General features: G+C 35.5%; 1 long non-coding RNA gene and 2 pseudogenes across 2 annotated transcripts; 1 reads left to right on the top strand and 2 right to left on the bottom strand.

Moving 5' to 3' along the window:
- Positions 1-106: 106 nt before the first annotated feature.
- On the bottom strand, positions 107-5,737 carry LOC147538687 (uncharacterized; annotated as a pseudogene). The gene is made up of 7 exons (XR_015225401.1): positions 3,929-5,737; positions 3,130-3,326; positions 2,503-2,571; positions 2,209-2,388; positions 1,999-2,085; positions 873-1,040; positions 107-698 (listed from the first exon to the last, which is right to left on the bottom strand). The product of XR_015225401.1 is annotated as an uncharacterized LOC147538687 (transcript).
- An 8,818-nt stretch (positions 5,738-14,555) lies between these two features.
- Positions 14,556-15,197, bottom strand: LOC147538686 (secreted RxLR effector protein 161 pseudogene; annotated as a pseudogene).
- Positions 15,198-17,109: 1,912 nt separating this feature from the next.
- On the top strand, positions 17,110-23,482 carry LOC147538685 (uncharacterized). The gene is made up of 6 exons (XR_015226084.1): positions 17,110-18,695; positions 20,624-20,879; positions 21,459-21,922; positions 22,193-22,364; positions 22,444-22,810; positions 23,048-23,482. It is a non-coding gene; the product is annotated as an uncharacterized LOC147538685 (long non-coding RNA).
- The last annotated feature ends 2,902 nt before the right edge of the window (positions 23,483-26,384 follow it).

The raw sequence follows: 26,384 nt of genomic DNA, 5'->3' as shown, positions 1-26,384 counted from the left end.
ACCAAAGAAAATAATGCAGATATCTAAAATATAAACAGGAAAAACTTCATTAGAACAAGCAAGCTATATATTATCAAAAGAAATGAAGAATTATGTTTTTGATTCGTTTTATTTTTTTTTGAGAAATCGACTACGATCTACGTTAGTAGTTACAAGGCATTGATACATCAAGAAGATGTGATGAGCACGATAACCGCCTAATTTAAACCCTAATGACGGAGACTTAAATTAAGCCCGACAATATGAAAGAGGCCTAAAGCCCGACAAATTTAATACAATATTTATTTTATATATTGCCTAAATTACATGGGACAAATCTTGATGGCAAACTGCTTCCACCGAGACTCGATCCCATAACCTCATGGGCTTAAGAGGGGTGTCCAACCGTTACACCAAAGAGTGGTGGACTGATTCGTTTTATTTTATGTTCAATGATAATGTATGATCTTGATGTCTTAATTTGATGAGTTGATAATTACGTATAACTATGAATCGCAAAATTTTCTAAAACAAAAGTAGGAATGTCTAAGTGTGATTTGTTCTGTTTCATTCTATTATGGATTCAAAATTTGAGAAAAATATGTGTCTAGTTTAAGATTTAATTCGGGAAGAATCTCCGACAACTTGCCCCATTCTAGAGTACCACTCACCGATCGGTGTGTGCTCCACAATGTCTGCCAAGTTAGGGTTTGAGCCGCCTGTAAACAACATAACACAGAGCGTTTTTTTAGTATCAACAGTTGTTTCATGGCAAAACGTAATGTAACAGAAAAATAGTCATTATAACTGTTACAATCATAGCATGGAAAAAGATAAGTTGTTTTTAAAACAATGGAAGATTAAAGAAAGAAGAATGAGTTAATAATCTATACCAAGAAACTCTCGTTCATCTACGGCATCTACCCATGTTTCTCCGGCTTCATAAAATGCTGCTCGCTCGTCAGTGATGTTATCTTTCTTCTTCAAATTCTTGAACACAAAATACATCGCTGCAGCGCCAGCATACTTCACTGCTACTTACTCCATATAGCTAAAATTGCCTAGTAGGAAGGAAAAATAAGCCATACATGAGAAATGAAATTATTAAAAATGACGGAGAATTTAAACTGAGATGTCTGAACTGAAAAGAGAACAAAGGAACTACCAAGTTTCTAAAAAGTAAGATGCGAAAGCAATGCAGCAGAGGACCATGGGAAATGAAAGTCCGATAAGGTTTGGATAGTCTTATAGATTCAACGTCTAATTGGAAACTCTCATGCTTAAAGTTCCCTCGAAGTGCATTAGAGTATTAAAAGCGAATATTAATCTAATTCATTAATTTGTTATGTTGTTTAGGATCCGGTCGACCACCTTAGTAAGTCAATGTATGGCGGAAGTCTCAGTCATTAAGAAACCCCTCAAAAAAGATTTCCTTAAAGTAGTCGAACTTGGTGAAAGAAAGGAAATCAGGGAAGACCTTCAAAGGTCTGACATCAAAGACTCGAAATAAACTGAAATTCTCCAATTCATAATAGCTTTAGACTAGGTTTAGGGCTTTTCCGAACAAAACTTTTTTTTTTTAACTCTAAGTGAAATATAAACCATCTAAGATTTCCACGAGCTAGTGGATTACTTAACCAGTCTCCCTGCCATTCAACTTTTCGAAAAAGTCTTTACTGAAACCCCAAATTTTAGTAGTTTCTCCATTAAAAGATGTCTAAGAATCTACACATGGGGATTTCTTACATGTTTGACAATGTCTTCAATTCCACCAAATGGTAATCACCAAACTACAAAAAATTGATTCGACCTCTCAGATCCTTCGGTTTTCATTTTTTCTCTATAAGTCACAAGTTCTATAAGCTGAAGATTCTAATATTCCCATCCTATCATCTTTAAGTTGGAAAATATATGATCTAGAGAAACACAATAAAAGAAGGCAGAAGTGCTTAGACACAACACATCTGATGATGCACCAAAGCTAGGTTTTCGAAGACACCAAATGTTCAACTGACTTACCATTGTTTGTGATATAGTCGAAAGACTCGAGTGCCTCAGAAGTGTTCCTATATATGTTTGGTGACAACACATGAACCAAGTGATTATATCAACCCACCTACATTTTCAAAGAGCACAACATAACCCAAATATCAAATCTCAATTATATCTGCACAATGAAAATAGGGCTTTTTCAAAGAGCACAACACAACCCAAATATCAAATCTCAACCAATCCAATTAGAAAATTGTAAGTTTAAGTAGAGAAAGAAAATACCTGAAGAATTCACCAAATTTTCGCCATCTACTGTCAAAATTGGTACCTTTTTATAATCAGACCACTTAATCTCTTTCTTACTAAGGGGATTTACCTCCACAACTTTATATGGTATGTCATAATAATCCACAAAGGCTGTTTCAAACACAAATCCACAAAATCGAATTATACCCAGAGAGTTCAATAAAGAATAAAAAAAGAATTAGGTTAAAATTGAGAGAAATTAGTAGGAGAAAGAGGATTGATTACCTTTGACCTTGTTGCAGAAAGGGCAAGCTTCATACTGATAAAGTATTACTTCTTTAGGTAGAAGCTCCGATCATCCGATGAAGGAGGTGCTGGGAAAAACGGGAGTCGGTCCAACGGAAAAGTCGTTTTCCCTTTTGTGTTAGTTACGAGAAAAATATGAAGAATAGTGGTAGCATACAAAGAACTAAAAGTAAATAAGATAACGACTTTGACGTGAAAAACATTTTCAATATGAGAAGTAAAAAGCAAAGGACAAGTAGTTCACTCCAAATCAACTATAATAAGCAATTAAGTTAAAAACTACGTCCTCTTTTTTCCAATAGAACAAAACCCGACACTCAGACTCCAAAAGAAATCAATCTCAAACACGAAGAAAACCTCACAAGAAAGAGTAAAACAAACCCGCTGACAACTTCCTCTCGGCAGACCTCTTTTCTCTCATCTCTTCTGTTTTGTGTTTCTAATTGTGTTTGTGCTTCTCGCACACTTCTACATTATATTAAGGTAGTATTTATGGACTCCCCTTAACCCTAACCCTACCGACCCATAGAAAACCTCTTTGGCCTCGAATTTGGTTTACTAAATCAAACCCAACTAAGTTTCTCCACTAGGAGGAAAATCCACCAAGAGGTTCTTTGGCAAACAAATCTTGAGTATTAAAAGATACATCGAGTGAGAATGAAACTGCTCTTACGAGACCAGGTGAAATTGGTCGAATGAATCGGTTTGGGTAAGCAAACCAGGAAGATGAAGAACTAGATGAACTATGAGTATAGAGAGATAGTTGTTGAAGCGTGTGTAGTTGTTTGTGTTTGATAATGATGATGAAGAAGAGTAACGGCAGGAGCGAAGGAGGAAATGTGAGTCTATTGAGCTATTTGGATCAAAGCTCGGCGGAGAATGGGAAGTATTGAATCGGTTTGCAAATCGTTTTATTACCATCTACTTGACCTTTTTTTTGTTGAAATATCTACTAGACCTGGTTTGTGAATGAAAGTCTAAGTAGTCTTCTTTCAACAAAAAAAATAAAGTAGTGTTTTTTTTTGCACCTTGTAATTGTTGGACTATTGTTTTTTTAGAGCTTGTGATTCATATACAACCAAATGATTTTCAACAAAAAAACATGATCCTTATAATAATAGAGTTTAATAGTTCTTAGTGAAAGTTGACAGCGAAGTCATGAAATTTGAGTCGTACTACAACATCTCTAAGGTACTAAAGATTCAACAACCAAGTAGTGAGGGGCTTCATTAGAATTTCGGTTGCAATGAGTGAGGATTATGTGTTTGCTTCCCAGAGCCACAAAAACCCTAGAGTCCCCTTCCATTTCAAATTCTTTTAAATAGAGTTCATCAGCAGAGTCGAACATTAGCCAAAACCCTATCGTTTCACTGTACAGAGGTCAAAATCTCACCATTTGAGTCACGAACTACTGCCGTTGCTGCTGCTGCTCCCTCCGCTCGATATGCACCGTCTACATTGATCTTCAATTTTCCTCCACGCGGTGGATACCATTTGTTTTCTTGTAAAGAGACAAAAGGATGAATATTTAGAAATATTTGTGGGTTTTTATTTAGTTCTTGCTTCGTCTGCCACCAGATGCGATCCAGGTCTAGGGGTTTGTTGCGAAAGTGAGATTCGTTCTTGTTCTTCCACCAAATCTAGAGCAGATAAGTATATGTGAACCAAGTTTTGTAATATTTTTTTCCTATCTTCAATATGTCCTTGAGATTCTTCATTGGCTCCTGTTGGATCTAAATCATGGGGTTGGCAGTAGCAATTGTTTAAAAGTAGTACAATGTCCAACAAATGAACCATGGGTTAGCTGTATTAGATCTTGATTGGCTCCTTCAATGGCCCTTTTAAGGCGAACATTGTGCTTTATATAGGCTCGTTTAGCCGGTTATTGATAAGCGGCTGAGATGATGCAGTGACAAATCACCGACTTATACTGAACCACACTTTGGCGGTCAAGGATAAGTTTCCTTCTTTGCGTAAATTTTGTATTTAGATAAATCTTCTTACGATTTTGTATACTATGTATAGAAAGTTACCTTTCGACGGACTCTTGTTCGCAGAGTTACTTAGATTCTAGAGTTTTCTTTACTCAAAACCTTAGATTAGATTAGGATTTAGGTTGGGAAGTATAAGTACGCTTCTACCTCCAAATTTTGGAATTGAAGGTATCTGACCCACTCTCCGTAGACCTCTCTTACTGCTTTAGGATCCAAAATAGAGTCGTACCAGAGCAGACCCGGTTGTATTTAGAGCATCAACAAAGATTAGGCGCCGACTATGAATTGAATATGACGGATCCAAAGCCGAAAGTCATTCATACGTTTTACTTGATTATACCATTTATCACAAGTCAATATATAGATGGTGGGTTCTACCTCCACCATGAATCGAATATGACGGATTTTCAAGGTAAATGTACAACCAACAGGCGAAACAATAGCTGGACATTAAAGTTAGGTGCAAGTATTATGTTGCGGAAATTTAAGTTGTCTTAGGGTCTGTTATTCGTTAAGACCTTTTTACTAGATCTTTTTGTTTTTGATCTCAAAAGATCTCAGAACTTTTAAGCGTTCTAACACATAAATGTTAAAAACTTTAAACGTTCAAACACTTTTAAAGGTTTGGGACATTAAAAGTCGTAGATCATTAAGTTCAGAAACTTTTTTATTAAAACTTTGAAAATCCAGAACTTTTTGTTAGAACTTTAAAGGGTTTGTTTTAAATCTAAGTCGTCCAAACTAATGGTTGAGATTAAAACGAAAGTTATATTATTTTAAGAGCTAAACTTTAAATATTAGTTTTTACTTTTCTTCTTCATCTTCTCTTTATCCTCAGCAAACACCATCATTCTCTTTCACGCACCCACTCTTTCTTCGTTCTCTCTCATCCAGTCTCTTTATATCACTCTTATGTAAATACGAGACAATTAAACAAATAAAAATTTAAGAAGGCTTTTATTTCTACTACAAAGTATTATTTTTAGAATGAAAGTTCAGGGCGTTCCCATATTATCAGCGTATCATTTTCTAATAAATTAAAAATTTAAGAAGGCTTTTATTTCAACTAGGGTATAGCCCGTGCCCGTAGGGCACGAAGTTTTCTATTAGTATTTTACGTTAAATTATCGACATATGCTTTGGTCATTAAGAAATTTTCAAGTCGATAAAACAAAAATGATAATTGTAATAATGTGAAATTTTTTAAAAAAAAAAGAGAAAAGAAAGAGACTCGTGAAAATTTAGAAAGAGAGGAAATAGGGAGAGAGATAGTGTGAGATTTTATAGGAAGTGGGTAGTTTATTTTGATTTTATGTCTTTATCTTTTAAAATGAAGAGTCATGATTTACAAAAGAAAATTGGACGACCGAGATTTATAAACCAAAGTTATGACATTGCACCAAACCCTATGTCATTTTTTATATAGATGTACAAAGTATTATTTTAGAATTCAAGAAGAAAATAAAAAGGTGGACTCCAAAATAAATATGATGCAGCTGACAAAATAGCATTAAATTTTTATGCTAAGTGGGGTCATGACAAGACGGAGATTGGATGACCTAGAGGAAGATTTTCTATTTTTAGTAGTTTCCGAATTCTATGTTTTCTTAATTTTAGTAGTTTCAGAATATTAGTTGCTTTAGGGAAGATTTTCTAGTTTTTAGCATTTTTCGAATTCTATATTTTCTTAGTTTTAGTAGTTTCAGAATATTAGTTGCTTTAGGGAAGATTTTCTAGTTTTTAGCAGTTTCTCAATTTTGGTTGTTTTCCTAGTTTTTAGCAGTTTCTAGCTTCTAGATATTTTAGGGTTTTAGTAATTTTAGACTTCTATTTTAGGGTTTCAAGCCTATAAATAGGCCTTTTTTTTCATTGTTAAGGGAGCTTAGTTTATTGAATAAAATTTCGTTTGATTTAATCAATCATAGAGGAGCGATCTCTATACTTTTTATCTTTTGCCTACTACGCGCTGCATCAGTTGGTATCAGAGCTTGCGTTGATCTTTAACAATGCTACCGAGAAGACAAGCTGCTAGAGGTAGGGAGGATCCCATGGATATTGTTAATGAAAGAGATGAAGCTATAAACCAACGATTAGACGGTGTTGACGAATGGCGGCAACAGATGACTCGAATGATGAAAGAATTAACGCATCGGTTAGATGTCTACATTGTTCATCAATGGAAACTGACTTCACCAAATCGTCACTTGGTAAGGGATGATGAATCTACTGAAGATGATTTTCATAATCCTTTTGCTAGGGACATTCGGGGAAGAAAGAACCAAACCAATCACGGTTCTCGGAGATGGGAAACGAGATTGAGGATTGATATCCCAGAATTCAGAGGGTGTGGTCAACTTGAAGAATTCCTCGACTGGCTAACTGCGGTTGACGATATTCTAGAGTTTAAGGGGATACTTCAGGAGAGACAGGTTCCTCTTGTGGCTACTAGACTTCGTGACAGGGCTGCTGCATGGTGGCAGCAACATAAGTTGGTGCGGTCCAGAACAGGGAAATCAAAGGTAACTTCGTGGGAGAAGATGAAGAAATATATGCGTGCAACTTTTCTTCCACATAACTACACCAAGTTAATGTATCAAAAATCGCAACAAGTGAAGCAAGGAAAGAACACTTATAGTTTTCAATACGACATGAAGAAAATTGTGTTGCTACCTAGTAGGGAGATTCCTCCTACAACTAACAAAGGTGACACTTTAAATTTGTCATCTCATAAGCTATTCGTTGAGGAGGTTGAACAAATTGATGTGCCTACAACTAACAAAGGTGACACTTCAAATTTGTTATCTCATGGGTTGTTCATTGAGAAGGTTGAACAAACTGATGTTGAACATATGATGATTGGTAAGGAAAGTAGTATTGTGGATGAGGTGATTCCATATTCTGTTTCGCCAACATTGGAAGGAACCGCGAATGTTTTCCATACAGATGTATCTGACGGTTTACCTCCTCTAAAGTATGTTCGCATCAACTAAATCAATTTTCTAGTGCGACTTTATCGAATATAGTTCATTATAAGGGGATCCTAGAGGAACACGTAGAGTATGAGGAGGGCGAGTATGTTTGGGTTGGTTTAACCAAAGAAAAATTCCTAGTGGGCGAAAATAATAAGTTATCAATAAGAAAAATCGGACCACTAGAGATACTTGAAAAAATTTATTCGAATGCATATCGTCTGAAATTGCTAAGTCGTGGGCACTCCTCAGATGTTTTTAATGTCAAAGACTTATTACCATATTCTGGAGATGATTCGGATGAGGACGATTCAAATTCGAGGTCGAATTCTATCAAACCCGGGGAGAATGATGCAGCTGACAAAATAACATTAAAATTTTATGCTAAGTGGGGTCGTGACAAGACGGGGAGTGGATGACCTAGAGGAAGATTTTCTATTTTTAGTAGTTTCCGAAGGCCGCGGCTTTGGGGAATAAAGAAAATTCTCGGGGGAATAAAGACATATTCGTTTTCAGTCCAAAAAAGAGTTTTTTTGATTTCTGCCCCTAAATCTTCATCTAGCTTCTCTCTCTCTAGCTAGCTCGCCCTCTCTATCTCTCTTATTTTAAACCCCTTAACATAATCGACCATTGGGCTACACATATGTTTTGTAATTCTCGTATTAACTCCTTTGCTCGATCCTCCACAGATCCAAGAACTAAATTCATATCATTGAAAGTAACTTTCATTAGTTTAAGTGTTGTAACTATGGTGGTTTCGATCAAATCTTAACTCCTATAGTCTTGTTTGATTTTGAGTGTGGTGATTCTGTTGTTATAGCTTATGGATCCGACTAAATTTTATCATTAACAATTCGAAGATTTAGGTTATTGGTTCGAAAGGAAGATTCAATTGAATAAAACTAGGGTTTCTAGGAGAGCTGGATTTTACGTACCAGATCCAGTTCTTTTTTGTCTATGTATGTATATATTAACTACTTCTAAATTCTAGTTGAGATATGTTAAGAAACCATTCTGGATTTTTTGCTTCTTCTTGTTTAGGTTTTGCAAAATTTCACCATTTCTTTTCTTAATTTCTAGTAGTTCATATTTAGATAGCATGATCTAATATATGTAGTTTGATGTTATCTTATGAATTGCAGTAGAGGGTTGTTTGAACTTCTTGGGTCTGGGGTTATTTTGGCTTCTTCAATTAAAACTAGTTCTAGATCTTTTATTTGGTTCCGCCGTTTATTTTCAACTAGGCTTTATAAGTTGAAGGAGAGGACGAGCAAGAGATAGGGGATGAGAGAAGGAGATGAAGATTTAGGGGCATAAATCAAAAGAACTCTTTTTTGGACTGAAAATGGACATGTCTTTATTTCTGGGAGAGTTTTCTTTATTCCTCAAAGCCGCGGCCTTTCCGAATTCTATATTTTCTTAGTTTTAGTAGTTTCAGAATATTAGTTGCTTTAGGGAAGATTTTCTAGTTTTTAGCAGTTTCTCAATTTTGGTTGTTTTCCTAGTTTTAGCAGTTTCTAGCTTCTAGATATTTTAGAGTTTTAGTAATTTTAGACTTCTATTATTTTAGGGTTTCAAGCCCATAAACAGGCCTTTTATTTTCATTGTTAAGGGAGCTTAGTTTATTGAATAAAATTTCGTTTGATTTAATTAATCATAGAGGAGCGATCTGTATACTTTTTATCTCTTGCCTACTACGCGCTGCATCAAAATATTAAACACATAGACTTCTTTCACTCGCGTAAAAAGAATTAAAAAGAAAAAATCAATTATTTATATGAAAAAATAATTTTTTTCTTATAAGAGATAGATGGTATGGAGACAGACAAATTAAATTAGGAGTTCGAGAGGAAAAAAAGATTTGAGATAGGGAGAAATCAGTAACACTCGAGAGATAATAAGAGAAAAAACATTTATGTGATGGAAAAACCTGTGTGTGTCAGTGTGTGTGAGAGAGAAAAATTGTGGAGGTAGAGAGTAAGTAGCTTGTTACTTTTTAGGAAGAAAGAATTGACCCCTTGTGGTGGGGACCAAGTGCATACCCTTGCCACACACGCTTGACAATAATTTTTATGTACACCCAAAGTAAGAATTTCAAAGTCACACTTAAATAGATCGATCTTTGAATTTGACTAATTTATGAGTAAATTTGTCTCGAAAAGTTCCTGGGCCAGATCTTCGATTAAAAGTTCTGAACTTTCTTAAAAATGAATAACGCGTTCTTTTAAAATTCTTAAAAAAAGTTATAAACCAATGACACTAAACTTAGAAATTCTTCAAAAAAGATCTAAACCAATACCACGAAACCTTAAAGTTCTTAAATAAAAGTCTGAACTAATAACACAAAACTTTGAAGTTCTTAAAAAAAGGGTTGAAACTAATAATGCTAGATTATTATCCTTTTAGCCATGTTTGGCGCGCGGGAATGGAATTTGATTCCCAGGAATCACATTCCCATAACGTGATTCCTGAGAACCAGATTACTGTAGTTTGTTGGTTGGTTTGACCAGGAATGGGAATTTGATTCCTGACATACTCTTAATTAGGTATTTGGTTCTTATAGGAATAGGAATGTAAATATTTGTAAAAGTTCATTTTTACCCTTACTTAATCTACATAAAATACATATCAATTTCTTTTTTGCACATAATATACACATCGACTTTGTTATATATTAAAATCAGCATTATTTTTTCAAATTCGTAGATATGAAATAATAACATGATAACATCAAAGGGTTAGAATTTAAAGATAATAAATAAATGCCTTAATAAAAATTTATCTAAAATTAAATTTTATTCATAAATATAAAATTGGTAATTCAATATTTTGTTAAGGATATATTTGTCAATAAATATTAATATATGTGATTCTGGGGGAATGAGAATCACAAACTCACCTCCCCCCTGGGTTTGCTATTACCCCTTTTTGTGGGAATCACATTCCCAGGCCCACATCATTCCCGCGAGCCAAACAATGATCTGGAATGTGATTCCCGGGAATCACATTCCATTCCCACGCCATTCCCGCGCGTCAAACATGGCCTATATGTTTTTCTACTCCGTAATTTCTCTACTCCTTAGTTTCTCTACTCTCGACTAAGGAGTGACGAAACTCATGATGATCCAAAAATGGTCATCAGTTGACTATCGTGAATAAGTCAAGAAATGACCAAAAGCCCAACGGGTCAACCTGTATCAAGTCAACGGGAAGGTCGAATCCGAAAGAGTCGTGTCACTCAAGCGCAGATCTAGGGGGTCGGTACGATTGTCCTAGGCGCCTTAACTTTACTCTAGCTCAAATACAACAAGGTCTATTCTAAGATTCTTGAGAATACAAGGATGGTCCGCCTAAGTGGGCCAGATACCTCAGTCTCGAAATATGCGGCGGGGGGGGGGGGGGGGGGGGGCAGAAGCGTGCCTGATGCTTGATCGACTTAATCACGAAGTCTATCAAAATATCTCAGTCGGTAAGGATCTTAAGTATTTATTGAACTTGGGATACAAGAATCCCGCAGGGAGAAACCTTTCCCTAAAAGATAAACACGATAAAAAATACAATCTATCCTAAATACTGAATATCCTTGAACAAGAAAACTTATCTATATCAAATATAAGAGAAAATCCCAAAAAGAAATTCTAACATGTAACAAGTAGGAAATAATGGTTTCTATGCAATAAGGAGCCTATAAAAGTATGAACTCGCATTGAAGAAGACACCACGATCACAAGCTAAGCCTCAAGCTTAACGATCAACAAGGTCCAATTCCTAAACTCGGATAACTCCAAATTCAATTATTTAACTCTAAGGGTAATCTGACTGTCTTGAGCGCCAGAGAACTTTATAAGTCTCTTGCAGGTTTCGCCCCACAGTTCGAGATGAGCAGATCGAGATTCAACCTAGCAGTCTCAACATCTCGAGCGATACCAAAATGACAAATTTTGACATCATCGAATTGGCGCTAGAAAGAGGGCTGACTCCAACAAAACTACCATCATTCAGTAACTGGAATTCCTAACCCGATTCCTGATGGAATCACATTCTTGCTCAACGTGCGAAATCTACCACAAAATTAGATAATGAAAGAAGCGAACCCAAACTCTGGGGACAAACCCATGGCTGGAGAGAGCGATGAAGACATGAAAGAGGCAGGATTCGTTCCCATGGAAGGGGCTGACATATGCCTCGACATAACTGTACTTGTGCAAATCAGGAACTCCTCCTTGCAGGCCACATACATAAGAATTACCTGACCTGAGAAGAAAGACACGAGTTAACTCGATTTTTAAAAGATCATCAACAAATCTTCGTCTTCAGTACTGACAAAGTCCCAGGAGTGGTAAAACTTCAAAAGATTTATGATAGTGCATCAATTTCTAATAACACGAATTATAATATAAACTATAATATCTTAATTTATTTACTTTATTAATTATATTACTTAGGTTGATAATTTTTTTTGAAATCTTAATGTTAGATATCATTAGTTTCGTAACTTATCACCTAAATTTTTATTTGTTACAGTTATAAACTTTTCGGTAATAAAAATAATATCCTCTTCAAGTGTGAACTGAAATATTCGAAAGCATACAATAGTGTTTTAAATTTCATAATATTTCTTAAACGGGGAGCAATGTGACTTGTGAGTAAGTAATATTATCATCGCAAAACATAACGATAAGTCAGATCGTGATATTTCTACGAAATGATTAGAGTATTACTACTATCTCTTTGTGTTAAGAGATACGACAATATTCTATCACTTAATATGTTTTTATTTAATGCTTTAATTAAATATTGGTATTTAAAAGTTTTTAGTTTTCTAATTTGATCGGTTTGTATAGTCGATTATCTTTATGTAAGAAGATTAAAGCAAATATTTTTTTCAATAACCCCGATTATAAACCTACAAATTAAATTTACTTAATTACGATTATAAACTTTTCGGTTATGACAAATATCGTCATTTTAACTATAATATTTATTTATTTTATTAATTATATTGCTAAGTTTAAAATCGTAACTTAGTACGAACAATAACTATTTATATTAGAAAACAAATAAAAGAAAATTAAACTACAAAAATGTACTCCAATCTACTTATTATTGATAATCTCAAAGTAAGAAGACACTAAATTTCCACATGGAGAAAATGTTAAGTTATAGAATGTATTTTAATGTTTTAAATATGTGGCAGTGTAACATGACCCGATAATTAACTTAAACTTTTTTAAGGATTTATAAATAATCTTCAAACATGTGGTACATGTTATTATTGTTTATATCTATAAAAAGAACCATAATTAAAAGTTATAAATATTAACTAATAAGTTTATAAACGTAATTAATAAATGTAGCATTTTGTTTTTTTAGAAATATCTATATCAGACTTACTTATATGTTTCGCGATAACAATATTAAAGTTTATCGACGTAATTAATCAAATTTAATTTATAAGTTACGAAAATAATGATATCTTATATTAAAGTTTTTTTTTTTTTATCAATATAACTAACATAATTAATAATTTAAATTGGGATATTACAATTAAGTTATTATAACTAAATATGATATTTATCATTGTCGTGAAGTTTATAACCGTAGTTGATTGAATTTAGTTTAAAAATTTATAAATGTTATTACAGAAAAGATATTCGCCTCAACCTTTTCGTATTAAAAAATACTCGAGTACAATTTTCAAATAAATAAAATTAAAAAATTAAAAACTTTAAAACTTTAAAATAATAATATCTAATTAAATTAATAACTAAATGATATTAAGTAATAAAATATTATGGTGTTTCATATTATAACGACTAGTACATTATATATGTGAATGTCATTAGTCATTTATGACAATATAAATGGTGGGTAATACAAGTGAAAACTTAGGTGAGGGAGACGTCGTAGCTCGACTTGACGACCACCCGGTACTCAAAATTGATTATCTATGTTTCTTATGTTACTAGGGTTTATTCAAAGTTGTGAGAGAAAAGTTTAATCTAGATATCAGTGCAAAAATTATCAGTTCAAACCTTAATCTCATCATCTTTATATGAGCGGTAAGATTTTATTACTTAAATTTTTTTAATAATTATTTTAACTGGATATTGTTATCTAATAGTTTTAAATTTTTTAAATTATCACAGCATGAGAACTATAGTCCAACATTTTTCTATTTAAACATAAAAACAAACATCTTTACATCGATGAAACCAAAGATCTATTAGAAAGATTTAGGTAAATATAAATTTTTTTTGTTTATTTAATTTTATTCTTAATAATATTGTGGTTTGATTATGTTAATTTTGTTTATTATTTTTAACTCACTTAATGTAGGTTTAGTAAAACCTATACTTGATAGTAACTGGCTACTATTAATGTGTCGTATTTTATTCTACGACGATAGTAAAACTATGAAATTTTTTCATAAATGAACACTTTTTGAATTGATGTCTTAGTGTAACATATTTAAAAGCTTTGGGTCTCGTTTGAATAAACTCAAATATTCTGAATAGAATGATAAATTTATTAAAAGTTAAATTAAATTTTAAATAGTATATCTTTTTTTGTTTAATTAATTTTAGTTATAAAAATTATTTTTTTTAATTGCAAAACGTACAAGTTCGATTTAAGTTGAATTTTTAACCGTAAGACGTAATAACAAGTCTAATCGGAGTACTACTACCATCATATAGTAACATTTATAAACTTATTACTTAATATTTTAATTTTGAATAATCTAAAGTTCTTTGTATATATATCTGAGAGATTATGTATTTAGAGTGACAACACAAATTGTGAGTACTACAATAAACAATCTTTGTGCATGTCATCTTGATATTTTACAACATCCGTTATACGAATAACCATCACCTGATATCCAAGATGAAGGCCTTAAAAAAACATGATGCCTTGCCATGTTCAGCCCAAGTTACTTCCAGAGCTTAGATAAAACTCATTGGGCTACTACTTAAATATACTCTGCATGTGCAAATTTATTCGTAATGCAGAAAAATAATATTTATTTCAAAAAGAGAAGAAATTACAATTACTCCCACTGATAAACTCAAACAAAGGACTCTACAACTCCCATAAGTGATACAAGTTCTTTATAAACCTTAGGCGGAAGTCCTTTAGTTAATGGATCTGCAATCATGAGTTTAGTTGAAATATGAGGGATGACAATGAGACCTTCTCGAACCTTATCTCTCACATAGAGATACTTGATCATGATATATTTGCTTCTCTTAGACAGATTATCAGTCTCCACAAACCTTACAACAGCGGCGTTATCACAATATATTTTCATCGGTCGATGAACGGAATCTACTATAGACAACTCACTAACAAAGTTCTTCAACCATACAGCATGTTGGGTAGCCTCGAAACAAGCAACATATTCTGCTTCCATGGTTGACGACGTAATAAGTGATTGCTTTGCACTCCTCCAAGATATTGCACCTCCCGCAAGCATAAAAATATATCCTGAAGTAGATTTCAGACTATCTCGGCAACCAGCAAAGTCTGAATCAGTGTATCCACAAGCTTCCAAGACACCAGAATTTCTATACACGAGCATGTAATCCTTTGTTCCTTGAAGGTATCTAAAAACCTTCTTAACTGCCTTCCATTGAATTACTCCAGGATTCTTTTGAAACCTTCCAAGCATTCCGACTATAAAACCAATGTCAGGTCCGGTACAAATCATCACATACATCAAACTGCCAACCGCTGATGCATATTCAATAGGATTAACCTATCGCTTTTCAATCTCATTTTTCGAGCATTGTTGTTGGCTGAGAACGTCTCCCTGCACAACTGACACATCTCCTGGTGCACAATCTTCCATTCCAAATCTCTTTAGAATTTTATCAATATAAGCTCTCTGAGATAAACACAATACTCCAACATCTCTATCCCTTTGAATTTTAATTCCAAGAACATATGAAGCATCCCCCAAATCCTTCATGTCAAAGCTTTTCGATAAGAAATGCTTGGTTTCATGCAACAAATGGATGTCATTGCTGGCTAAAAGAATAACGTCCACATAAAGTACTAATAAGATGAATCGACTCCCACTGATCTTGAGGTATATACATCTATCCATTGGATTTTCCTTAAATCCAAAATTTGTAATTACTTGATCAAACTTCAAGTACCACTGCCTTGAGGCTTGCTTCAACCCGTAGATCGATTTTTTTAGTTTACATGCCAAGTGGTCTTTGCCCTTTTCTATAAATCCATCAGCCTGCTCCATATAAATATCTTCATTTAGATCTCCATTAAGAAAAACTGTTTTGACGTCCATTTGATGAAGTTCTAGATTAAAATGTGCTACCAATGCCATTATTACTATGAGGGAATCTTTCTTTGAAACTGGAGAGAATGTTTTTGAACAATCAATTTCCCTCCCTTTGATTGTATCCCTTGGCCAATAGCCTAGCTTTATACCTTTCTATATTTCCTTCTACATCTCGTTTTGTCTTGAATACCCACTTGCACCCAACCATCTTAGCACCCTTTGGTAATGGTTTAAGTTCCCAAACATCATTCTTATTCATGGATTCAAGTTCTTCTTTCATGGCTTCCTTCCATTCTTTCGAATGACTACCATTCATAGCTTCTGAAAAACTTGATGGATCATCTATATCAAGAATATCTCCTGTTGCCAAATAGGTTTGATAATCATCAGATATTGATGATCTTCTTGCTCTACTCGATCTCCTCAATGGTACAGGATCATCAACAAGAGCTGCTACTTGTTCCGGCTCATTAGGTTCAGGTGCCACTTGGTCCAGCTCATCAGGTTCAGGTACGACAACTTCCATTGGTATAGCTTCATCGGTCTGTGGGAGATCAATTAAGACACCTGGTAAAACACCAATGAAGTTATCTATAAGTTCTTCAAAATTTGAACTTTGATGATTCGAACTACTACTGTCTTGTTCAAGCTCCAAAATTTTAGCATTATGCATCTCTGCAATCTGTGTTGTCCTTGTAGGGCAATAAAACCTGAAACCCTTTGATCTCTCTGGATATCCAATAAAACGACATGTAACAGTTCGTGGATCTAATTTTCGAATATTTGGATTATAAAGCTTTGCCTCTGCTGGACAACCCCAAACTCGTAAATGGTTCAAACTTGGTTTTCTTCCAATCCAAAGTTCAAATGGAGTTTTCAGCACAGCTTTACTAGGAACTTTATTAAGTATGTAAACAACAGTTTTTAATGCCTCCCCCCAAAAACTTTCCGGTAAATCAGAGTGACTCAACATACTTCTAACCATATTCTGATATGTTCTATTCCTCCTTTCTACAACTCCATTTTGCTCTGGTGTACCAGGAGTTGTATACTGAGGAACGATTCCCTTTTCTCGAAGATATTCAACGAAGTTTCCATGATTCACACCATCTTGATCTGATCTTCCATAATACTCCCCACCACGATCAGAACGAATAACTTTGATCTTTCGATCTAATTGTTTTTCCACTTCCACGTGATAAAGCTTAAACGTTTCCTGTGCCTCATGCTTATGATGAATAAGGTATATATATGCATAGCTAGAGAAATCATCGATAAAAGAGATAAAGTAACGTTGACCTCCACGAGATGGAGTTGGAAAAGAGAGGATAAATCTAAGGCCCAAAAAAGGAGCCCAAATAGGAAATCCAACCCAATAGGGAATTATATCTCAAAAAAACCCAAAATGTGAGATTACCTCTCTATCCCTCCAAAAGAAATGGTTACCTCTTATGTCCCTCACTCATTTCCCGCCAAACAACCAGCCTCTCTCTTTCCCTCCCTGACTTGATTTGACCTAACCCCACATGCCAGCCTCTCTCTTTCTCTCTCGGTCTCCGCGCTCTCTCTCTTCATTCAAACCCTCTCTCTTGATTAGACACAAAAAACCTCTCCATTATCTCTCTTCATTCAAACGATTCCTCTCTATCTCTCTCTCTATCTCGATCAAACTCTATCTCTCTTCATTCAAAACGGTCCATCTCTATCTCTCTCTTTATCTCTTTTTCAACCGAAACCATTTCAGCCATTAACCCCTGAGAATCGAAACGTTACCGGCGATTCTCTCTCTCTATCAAAGCTATTTAAGCAACTTGATCTACTCATTTCTCTCTCTATTTTTGCTCTCTTTCAACAAATCCGGTGCTTCTCTCTCTTGTTCGAGCATCATCAAACACAGGTACGTCTCTGTTCTTCCTCTAAATCTTGTTCCTATCTCTGTTGTTGGTAAATTTTTAGGATTGTTAAAACATATTTGGGGTTTCTTCTTTCAGATCTTTGTTTGTTGGTAATATTATAGGGTTGTTGGTACAATTTTAGGGGTGTTCGAACATTTGGGGGTGTTTTCAAACAATTAGGGTTTATTCTTTCAAGTTCAGTACTTTGATCTTGAGTTTGTGATAAAACATTTTGGGTTGTTTTTAAAAAAAGTTTTAGGGTTAAGTTGCTCTACAGTTTGTGATAAAACATTTTGGTTGTTGTTTTGTGATTTCGGAAGCATGCATCTTCACAGAAGGTAATTTGGGTGTTTATGGTTCTTCATCAAGCTTGTAAGTTAGGTTTGTTTTAACATTTAGGGTTGTGATACGAAAGTTAGGTTTCTGTGGAGACATTTAGTACTTTGTTTTCGATATTTGGGGGTCTGTCTTTGTTGATGAAATGAATGATTTGATTTAACATTCTGGGTTGTGTTAAAGAAATTTAGGATTATGTTTGGACATTTTGATTGTTGTATGTGATTTCAGAAGCATGCATCTTCACAGAAGGTAATTTGGGTGTTTATGAATCTTCATCAAGTTTCTAGGTTAGGTTTGTTTTAACATTTAGGGGTGTGATACGAAAGTTATGTTTCTGTGGAGAAATTTAGTACTTTGTTTTGGATTTATGGGTGTTTGTCTTTGTTGATGAAATGAATGGTTTGTTTTAACATTCAGGTTTGTGTAAAAGAAATTAGTATTATGTTTAGACATTTTGGTTGGGTACATACATTTTGGGTTTGTTTCAAACATGTGGGTGTCTAATACAAACATAACAAATTTTGCAGATAAATTTACAAAGATGGTTAAAGCTGCAACCATAAAAGGAGATGGCCCTGCAACCAGACAACAGACTCCAGTAAGGGCTAGCCCTAGAAAGAGGGCTAGTGAAGAGCCATCATCCGCTGGGCCTAGCAAAAAAGGCAAGAAAGTAGCGAGTCCTAAACAGGCTAAGGTATGATATTCTATACACATATATGAGAATGTTCTCTAATTAATGTTTGTGCTCTCTCATTTCTTTTAATGGTTTGGCATATTTGTTAGTGTGTTGTCATTCTGTAAAGTGTTACTTCACATAATGATCTGTCATTATTGTGTAGACCATTGGCCTAGGCTTATTGTGTAGACACATTGAAAAATGATCTCTCATTATTTATCGCGATGTAGCATTCAGTGTAGTGTTGAACATTTTGTTGAATGCCCTGACATATCTGTTACTGTTTGTGTGAAGCATCGAGCGTATACATTGAAAATGAGAGAGCCGATGGTGGAGGCTCAACCAACAGAGGCCCGGGAGCAGAAGAAGAAAACTACTTTAAATTACAAATGTAATTTAAAAGCAGTTTTTAAGGTGGCGCGGGAATCTGTTATGGACATGACTGAGGAGCAAAAGAAGATGTTGTTTGCTTCCCCATTCGGGGCCTTCTTTAAGGCACTAACCAGTGGGAGTTTCCGAAAAGAGAATGTGACGGAGAAGCCTAACAAAGCCATATTTGATCTGCTCAACTGCTTCGACAAACAGAGCCAAGCCTTCAACATCGGAGGGAAGATGATTCAGTTCATTCCCGGAGATGTTGCTTTGCTGTTGGGAGTCCCCATGGAAGGACAGGTATATGAAGCATTCCCAAACAATGTCACACTAGATGCCACAAAGGACCAGTTTCTGAGCAAGTATTTCAGAGACTGTATTGTAGAGGGAAAGTCTGCATCATTTGGCGGCCCCAGCATCGAAAGGGCTTTGAGTGTGGCTGCCAGAACAAAGGCTCCTGCCATTAAGTTCTTGAAACTCTGGATTATGTACATGGCAGCCACATTCCTGTTTGCTTCAGCGGCCGGCTCCTCTGTTGTCGGGAGTTTTTATCACAATCTCTAAACGGAGAGAATGATAAATAGAGTTTCATGGCCGAGAGCTATTCACTCCTTCATGATGGAGAGAATCAACAAGCACTCGGAAGACCCGACCAAAGCTTCAGGCTGCCTGACTCTGCTTCCCGTAAGTATTCCTGATCATGAACTCAAATGTTTTATAATTTCTTATAATGATAAGAGTCAAATTAGTTTGTTCTGACATTCTCTAATATGTTTCATCATTATTTTGGGGGACTTATACAATGCTGAAACATTTTGTAGAATGTTTGAGAATCTTATAATATATTTTTTCATTCCTTGTGATGATACAGAAAAACACTTCTGACCTATTTGTGTTTAATTTATTTGCAGTACTGGTATTGCATGCATACCAGGATCCATGAGGACCTGGTAGAAGAAGTAGGGGTAAGTCCTAGAATAGCACGATGGATGATCGAGCCATTCTTCCTTACAGGACTGGAAGCAGAACTGGATAGCATTGAAGAGGAGCAGGTAATGTGTTTTAACATTTACTATAATGTCTCTGTGATTTGAATAAATGTTAAAACATAATTGATGTCTGAGTGACATTGTTTGGAATGTTGGAATAGTCAATTACATGTATGCATATTTTGGGAAGTGTTGAGATAATAACCATATGTATCCATCCTTGTAGGTGAAGGTGGAGTTGGTGCCAGAGACTGTTGAAGAGGAAGATTTGTTAAAGTACACTGATAGGGTGGTGGTGGAGATGAATGATGAGGAAGTTGAAAAATTGAAGGAGGAAGTTGAGAGGTTGAGAAAAGAGAATGAGTTGGTTAAGAGAGAGAAAGAGAAGTATTAAGAGAGGAATTGGAGAGGATGAAGAAAGAGAGTGAAGAGAAGAATGATGTTTTAGAATTTGATTTTGGTGTCGGAGGGGAGGTGGATGTTCGAGAGGAGGTGATTGGTCGAGAGGAGGTGATTGGTGGAGAGGAGGTGGAGGGTAGGCAGGACGTACAAGGTGGACAGGAGGTGGAGGGTCGCCAAGAGGTAGAGAGTGGAGATGGTGGAGAAAATGTAGTAGAGCAGGAAGTAGCACAAAAAAATCCCGAACAAGTAAATGTAGAAGCCCGCAACGAACAAGAAAATAATGCTGAAGCCCAAACTGGAGAAGCGGAAATAGACAACAAGGGTAAGAAGGCAATTTCTGATGAGTTTGTAAAGGGTCAATCTTTAGGGGATGTGCAAAACCAGGAGCAGACAGAGAACCAAGTAGCTGGGTCAAGTGAGTAAATGCTGACGCAATTTTTTACTTCTGTTGACATTCTTGTCTTTGCTTGAAAAGAAGTTAAAAATGTTGAAGCAAATACCAGAATGCTTCAACATTTAACATAATGTTTTTAAGGCAGTCTACATTGATAAAAGAAATGAATATTGTTTTTTTAGATTTAAGTTGGTTTTATTTCTAGTTTTTTTTTTAAACAACGTATTAACTTGTGTGGAATCATTCTATCTTCTCTGAAATTCTTACTTACTTGTCAGATGATTGGTATGAACATAAATTGTCCCGCCATCGTTACAAGTTTTTTGATAAACGATAAGTAAAAGAGTTCTATCGTACTCCCACGATGTCTTTTACCACGACAATTGAAGACTGTCTTTTACCACGAACGACAGTAGAGTGGTCGGCTAAGTAATAGATAAGAAACAAACAAGTAAGTGTTCTTCTCCACATAAATAAGTAAAATGTTAGAATATCCGTGATAACGTTTATATATATTGATCAAGAATTGGAGAATTATTTATGTTAAAATTTGTTTTTCTATCGAATGTTGACTAGTTAAACGTGTGGTGGTGGGAACAGGTGAAAAGCAATTTCCAAGTTTTTTAAATGTAGGTCAAAATGAGATGGAAGAAGTTGACTTTCAGCTGACTTGGCCTTCAGCTTTCTTTTCAGAGGTTTGTGAGGTGGCAAAAGAATATGAAAACTATGAGATCGTGGAGAATGAAAGTTCTTCTGAAGACGATTTTGTAGATAAGCCAAAGGTTGAAATGGCTGAAGTTGTTGAAAAGAAAGAGAAAAACAAACCAAACTCTTTGGTTAAGAGGGTTAAAACTCAGCCACGAACCCGAACTATGACCGAGAAAGCAAAGCAACTCGAGAAAAAAAACAATTAATGTAGAAGACATTGTAGAGTTGGGAGCCGGAAGGTCAGAAGAGGAGAAAGGTCAGAAGCTTGGAAACTGGAGAAAAAGCCCAGTCTGAAAAAATGTGAAGGAACAAGAAAAGGGTTTGTTGGAAGAATTCCTTAGGAATAGTGACAAAAGGTACGAGTAGGTTACTGTAATGTTGATGCACTGACACTAATAGTGACATTAGTGTTTGTGTTGCAGCATTTTTATTCGCTTACTGTAATGTCTCAACATTCCTTGAAATGTCCTAACATTAGAAAAGGTGACACTGTTTATTCCAAATTTTGCAGTAAGAAGGTCTGGTTTAGTGTTGCAGCATTTTTATTCGCTTACTGTAATGTCTCAGCATTCCTTGAAATGTCCTAACATTAGAAAAGGTGACACTGTTTATTCCAAATTTTGCAGTAAGAAGGTCTAGTTTAGTGACGGGATTAACGACATCTGTGGGAAGCAGCTCGATATGTTAATGATGAATCTCGAATGCGATTCACAAATAATTAACTGGGCGAGTTCCTTCCTCACTAATCACCAGAAATTGAAAGAAAAATGTGTGCTATGCCTCCCATCCGAAATCTATGTAAGTTAAGTGATTAGGATGTTTTCCTATCATCTTTTATATGAGTGAACATTTTGATAACTTTGTGTTTGTGGTACAGACAATGATAAAGGCTGAGGTAAACCAAGCTTCCATCGAACAAATGCTCAATCGTACATTGAGTAATAATGCTGGGAAACCGGAAATATTATTTGTGTGTGCACCCATCTGTCACCCAACAACGGGGGACACCGCAAGGGAGGGGGGCACTGGACACTCTTGATATATAATGTATTTCTCCATCGGTGGACCCATTATGATTTGATGTCATTTGATAAGAAGATGGGCAAGGAGTGTTTCGAAAATGCCAGGGAGTATGCGGCATATGTGGAGGATGTAATGGAAGAGGTGGGATTCACAATGTTTGGAACCTAACAAAAATATGCAGATGTTCTTGGGGAGCCAGAATTCCCTACACAGGGAGAAAAGTAAGTGTTTTCACTCTTTATTTGTTCCAACATTATGATGAATGCTTTAATTGGTTTGAAATTGTTCCAACATTCCGCGAAATGTTATTTCAAAAACCTTTCATGTTTTCAGACAATTGATAAAAAGTCACGTAATTATTAGTAATGTAGTCTCATTTCACATTATGTTTCAGTATTGTCTGTGACTGTGAAAACATTATTTGTTATGCTTTAACATTTCTTTTGTGGCGTGAACAGCCCGGATTGCGGTTTCTTTGTAATTTTGAAAATTGAAGAGCGGGTTGAAGACTGCATGACAACAGAACCCAAAGAGCGTACACAAAACCCAGATTGGGTTTCCCTGGCACAAAGGAAGAGGGCTAAGCTCACCCACAACATATTGAAGGAGAATACGACATCTTGGAGGATGGCTCGAGCTTGAAAGTGTGGTTGCCCCCACATATGTTTTTTTTGTAAAGGATCTTTTAATAAAAAATGAAGTAGTTTTTCAGGTAACGGGTTATGTTCATATCACTAAACCCGAAACGACTTCATTCTTGATTAGATTACAAACAAATATGGTTTGTAAATTATTTTGGGATGTTAAGTACTTACAATGATTTGGAATGGGATATTTTATGTGGAAACAATAAGAAGTAAATTTGAATATATTATTATTTTTCTTCTGGAACATATGTGACATGCATTGACGACAAAGAGTTTGTTTCAGGGAAGAACATACACAGAAATGTTAGAACATTCCTCCAAATGTTGGAACATAGTGCAAATTGTTTGGGAAATATGTAATAATGTTCATTCATTAATCAGAATGTCCTTAAAAAACTTCATAATGTTGACACATTGTAAATAATAGCTAGCCATGTAAGTATTCATTCACTGAACATTTAGTAGAATGTAAGGATTCATTCACTAGACAAAAAAATATGCACTAAGACATTTAAGTCGATTTACTAAGACCAAAAGATTTTACTAATACATTCAACACAATGTAGAGACAGTCTCTTACATGTTGAGACATATCGTTGAATGTTAAAGCATTTAGTAAAATGTGAACTACAGTTGGGCTCGACATGTCGCACTGTTGTGATAAGCGGGTTGGTTGCACCTGCGACATATTCTTTTTCTCCTCGTAACATCCCTAGAACTCTACAACCGTGTTGTAAGTGGTCTGCCGGGTGCCCTTTTAAGTAGTGGAGGAAGAGTCTTGGTTAATGGATCAAAAGTATAAGGTTCGTCAAAATTTGGAACGGGGTAAACACAATGTTGGTATGTGTTTCTGTAAGCCTCCACCGTCCAGACGGGATCATAAAAACATGTACTATCACCACGAGTCTTGTTGATGCATAGCATTGCATGTTGACACGGAAGCGAATCTACTTGCCAACGCCAACAAGAGCATGTGAGAGTACCAAGATTTACGGAATGGCGTGGAGTCGAATATACTTCATAAATAAGTGGGGCTGCCTCAACGTATCTCCAAGTCTCCGCAACTTTGTATTTCGCTTGCTGTTCCAAGTTAATGGATGGGCAAAGAAATGTATTCCCTCCAATAACGGCGTCTCTATGCTTTCTCATCTTGTTCATAATCTTCTGTCTTATGGCATCCAACAATGCTGTAATAGGGAGGACGCGGGCTTTCTTTACCATGTTGTTGAAGCTCTCAAACAGTTGAGAAGTGATGGCGCCATACCTGTAAGAAAACATTATAACGAATGTTACAACAGTTAACGGAATGCTTATAATAAATCGTGTCGTGTTAGAACAGTTCACTAAATGTGGTAACATGTAGCAGAATGACGGAACACTATAAAGAATGCCCTTCCATAACAGAAGATATGATTAAGTGTGAAAAAATAACTGAGTAAACTTAAAGTGTGTCGATAACAGGGTTAATGGTGTTTCAACATTTCAACTGAAAAAGAGTAAACAAAATACCTATCCCCTGGGAAAAAAGAATCTGCCCATGATTCCGGATTAAGGGATTGGAAAAACCTCTCCACATTGGTTCCACCCATCTCAACCATTTGTTCAATGGTTGCGTGATACTCACTCTCGGGTAATGCCCGTGCCGCCGTAAACATAAGACTCTGAAAATAACATGATTGGCGCGTCCCGTTCCGTATTCTCAAGTTCAGATTACATCGTAAGTGCCAAGCATAGAATGAGTGATGAGCGGTGGGAAAAACATTCTTCACGCCTTTTAAAATTCCAGCATGTCTATCCGAAATAAAGGTGTAACGTTTTATCAGATCCACCACTAATTTAAAATTTTGCAGAAACCAATCCTAATTATGATCATTCTCAATGTCCACAACTGCGTAAGCAATGGAGAGAAGACCTAACAAAAAAAGAAAAAAAAATACAAAATTAGTTATGTTGATGCATAAAGCAATATTGCATTAGCATTTGCGGAAATGTCTACACATAATTGACAAATGAAAATTGACATATATAAATGATGCAGCATCGCACCGTCTGCCGCGATATTTTCGATAAACCAGATAAAATATTGTGAAGTGTTAGCAGGAACATTAGAATGTTAATGTAAAATGTGAAAATGAAAACATACCGTCGTTTCCGTCCTTGGTAACCGCGGCTAAAATGCAGCCATTAAAACGAGTTTTTACGAATGTTCCATCAATATAGATCACAGGGCGACAGTGTTGAAACCCAAGGATAGATGCGTGAAGGGCAATAAAAACTCGAACAAATCTGTTGGTAGTGGGTTCAATTTGCAAATCAACTCTGCTATTGGGATTAGTAGTCGCCAAAGCATCTACGTACCACTTCAACTTTGCATAGGAATCACCCTCCTGCCCAAATATTTTGTCCATCGCAACCTTCTTACCACCCTAAGAAAAGTAATAGCTTAACTCAACTCCGTAATCGTCTTGAAACTTTTCTTTAACTTCAGCCGTACTCCAATCTGGGTGTTTTCTGATGTCTTGATCAATTAGGCTGCCAACAAGTTTACTAGACAACTTGGGATCCGCAGGTTTGAGAAAAACATCGGAACAATCGTGTTTCGGTTCGTACTCTTTCAACAGAAACACAGATTTACATCCCAATGGTGCAACCGCGTGAACTCTCCAATTACATCCGGGTTTAGAGCAAACGGCAGTCACACGACCTGGCTCATTCTTGATATATTTGTAGTTGTTCTTTGTCGCAATGGTATATCGACCAAGAGCGTGTCGAAAAGCTTTGACACCACCGGGAAATATCTGCCCAATCTCAGTAAATATGTCGCCCCATGATTCACATACTAACTTCTTATCATTGTTTTGAGATGTAGAAAGTGACCTATCAATTTCCATACTGCAAAATTGAATAAAATGTTATGAAAATATCGTCAAATGTCCTAACAGGTTATTTAATGTATGAACATCTAGTGTAATGTCGGGCCACCAAACAGAATGTACCGACATGCGTGGGAATGTTAAATTAACAGGGAGAATGTTTTACATTTATATGAAATGTGTGAGTTTATGTGAAAATGATGGATAACATTTTACTGAATGTTTCGAATATGTGGTATAATCAGGTGGTCGAAGAAGCAATGTCTGATCATTCT

This window comes from Eschscholzia californica, unplaced genomic scaffold (assembly GCF_041429995.1).
Source record: "Eschscholzia californica isolate CP2 unplaced genomic scaffold, dmEscCali1.0.p SCAF_5, whole genome shotgun sequence".
Lineage (NCBI taxonomy): Eukaryota > Viridiplantae > Streptophyta > Magnoliopsida > Ranunculales > Papaveraceae > Eschscholzia > Eschscholzia californica.
The sequence above is the reverse complement of the archived record's forward strand: the minus strand, read 5'-3'. Positions and strand labels throughout refer to the sequence as shown.